Below are 2,832 nucleotides of genomic sequence, written 5' to 3'. Positions count from 1 at the left end.
TAATGTTTATTTGTGTATATTACTATTTTTCTTATTAACAGTTTAGACATTTAAATAAATTACAGAATGCTAGCTATGTTTTGTGGGTATAAATATTAATTGGTTGTCTAGCCTTGATTAAAGAACAGTATAATACAATTATGAAATCACAATCTTAATGTAATTAATCAAACCCCTTAATTTATATAATAATCTTTTATTTGAAAGAAATAACATTTTTAAGTATGTGTTGTGAAAAATGTATTTGTTATTAAGCAATAGGGCATAATATGCTTTTTTTATTACAAGCATGTCATTTGTGTACTAATGCATATGATTTATGTTATAATTAATTCTTAATACAGAACATCATACAACACAATAACATTTAATGTAATAAAATTAGAGAATTAGAAGATTAGAATTAGAGATATAAAAATTTAATTAAATTACACAATACAATACATAATGAATTCAACTGAATTATGAGATGTAATATATTACATTTTTATTAACACAAAACTACAAGCAAAATGCACATCGTTTTAGGACATTTATAGAGCTTTTTAAAATACACAACAATACAAAGCAGCTTTAAACAAACATACTCTAGTATGTCTTAACTTTCCTAAACACTTTTGTGATAGTCCTCTGGCTATACATTGTGAAGATTTAAAAACAATTAATGTTGAGTTAGCTACGTTAAAATATTTAATGAACTGTAAGGTTAAAGTTTTTTGAGAGCTAATGAGACACAAATAGATGCAGTGTCTTTTGCTGTATGAAAAGTCAAATCTTTAGTTTGAAGTAAATTCATGTTGTATGTGCAGTCAATTCTTTGTGGAACCATCCTAAGGCCTAGATGATGCAGTCAGTCAATTTCCCCTTTAGATGGTGGGGTTGTGACCTAGTAGGTGAGGAGGCTGGACCAGGTGTCATGGACTGGCTTGAGGGAACTCTGTAAAAACACACAAACATGTACATAACACGTCATGTGCAACTGTACATTTGCAGAGTCTTTAGTGCTGTGGAACATCACTCACTGTTTTTGCTTTGGTATGCAAGCCCAAAGGTGCAACGCAGCAGAACGCAGTTAGCTCGTTGAACCTGGGATGTTGTGACATTAAAAGGCTATTTTAATGACACACTCCACAAGATAAGATATATCAGCCCAAAAGTGACTGAAACCTTCTGTTCGTCTCAGTATTATAAGGCTGATCTATACAACAAAAGATTAAAAAAAAGTAATTACTTAATGAGTTAGTTTAATGAGTTAGTTCACCAAAACATAAAAATCAGCCATCAGTTTCTCCCAACATATTATCAGAAAATGATGTGTTTTTTTGGTGATATAAAAAATTCAAGTACTTATTTGTACCAACACGATCCCATAAAATGCTTACCTCAGGAATCAATTCACACATTAAAAGGTTGAAATGTTCAAGCTTTTTGTCCTTCTTTTGCTCAAACACAATGTTGTCGATGTGTCCTAGAAGTTCCTCAACATGTGCTGACAAGGCTGGATGAAAGCTCTTAGGTTTTGCCATTTTCCCAGTCTTCATTTGCCACCATTTGTTCCATGTGGGTTTCACCGAGCCTTTCACAATTCCTTGAAACAACTCCTGAAAAAAATATTTAGTATAGCAAACAATATCTAGCCATTTTAAATTTTGTAAAGTCTTATATGTACCTGAATTTCAGTATCACTAACAAGAGAACAAATTCCTTTTTTTTCCACCTCCTCGACTGTCCTATATTTTAAAAATCATCTATCTACTTGATTTATTAAACTTTTAAGTTGATTTATATGAATGAGGACACACATTTTACACATACCTTTTATACGCCATATGCTGAACAGCATACTGCCATTGATGATGCATGATATCTTTTCAGATGCCACAGATCGTCTCCCTGTATCACCTCGTTTTTCATAGAGGTCCATTTGTCCCTCACCTGTCATGATTCTGCCTTCTAGTCTTTGATTTTCCCTGGTCTTGAGGCAGGATCATGACAGACCCATGTTTTATGTTCACACACATGGCCTTTTGCTGGGCCATGTGCTTGTGTTGTCTCGTTCCTCGCCCCGCCCCCTTGTTATCCTTGTTTAGTCATCATTGCTTTACCCTTGTCACCTGTTTCCCTCATTAGTTTCTCTTCCTCTCTTCCCCAGACACAGATCCCGCCATGGTTCCCCAACCACTCACCAGTCCGCCAACGGCATCAGCACCGCGACCTAGGAGGAAGAAGAGGAGGAAAGGGGGCCACCCGTCCTTCGTTTCTGCTTGGTCCTGAACCCGCTGCTACTGAAAGCGCTGTCCCAGAGCCCGCTACTGAAAGTGCTGTCCTAGAGCACGCTACTGAAAGCACTACCCCAGAACCTGCAGCAGTGGAGGCTGTTCCCGAGCCTGCAGTCGTGAGCGCTGCAGAGAAGGCCGCGGCCGATTTAGCCGCGGAAGCAGTGGTGCGGTCTGTTTCTGCTCGTCAGGAGATGCCGGTCATCATTGCGGCTAAGACCCTATCTGATTATTTGTTTCGTCTTGTAAAGATCCTAGAAGTTCTGTCCTGTTATGTCCCCCAGTCTTATGCCCACTGTTGCCGAGAGCGCCGTGCCCCAGTCAGCTGCCGAGAGCGCCGTACCCCAGTCAGCTGCCGAGAGCACCGTACCAGAGTCGGAGATGTGGAGCATGGGATCCCTGCCGTCTTCTTTGAGCTTAGTCCCAGTGTCACCTCCACGGTCCCCTATTTCCCCTGTCATGAGTCCATGCCTTCTACTGTTTCCCCCGTCCGGATCCCTGTTCTACCTCTCGGTGTACCCCGTCTCCACCTCACCCCGGACTGTTCCTCGTGTGT

General features: G+C 39.5%; 1 long non-coding RNA gene across 1 annotated transcript; it reads right to left on the bottom strand.

Annotated features, from left to right (window-relative positions):
• Positions 1–462: 462 nt before the first annotated feature.
• On the bottom strand, positions 463–1,816 carry LOC311092802. The gene is made up of 3 exons (XR_014608307.1): positions 1,383–1,816; positions 1,023–1,198; positions 463–937 (listed from the first exon to the last, which is right to left on the bottom strand). It is a non-coding gene; the product is annotated as an uncharacterized lncRNA (long non-coding RNA).
• Positions 1,817–2,832: the final 1,016 nt, after the last annotated feature.

The sequence above is a fragment of the Abramis brama genome (genome assembly GCF_963993115.1).
Source record: "Abramis brama genome assembly, chromosome: 11".
NCBI lineage: Eukaryota > Metazoa > Chordata > Actinopteri > Cypriniformes > Leuciscidae > Abramis > Abramis brama.
Note: the sequence above shows the minus strand (reverse complement) of the source record. Positions and strands in the feature narration are given on the sequence as shown.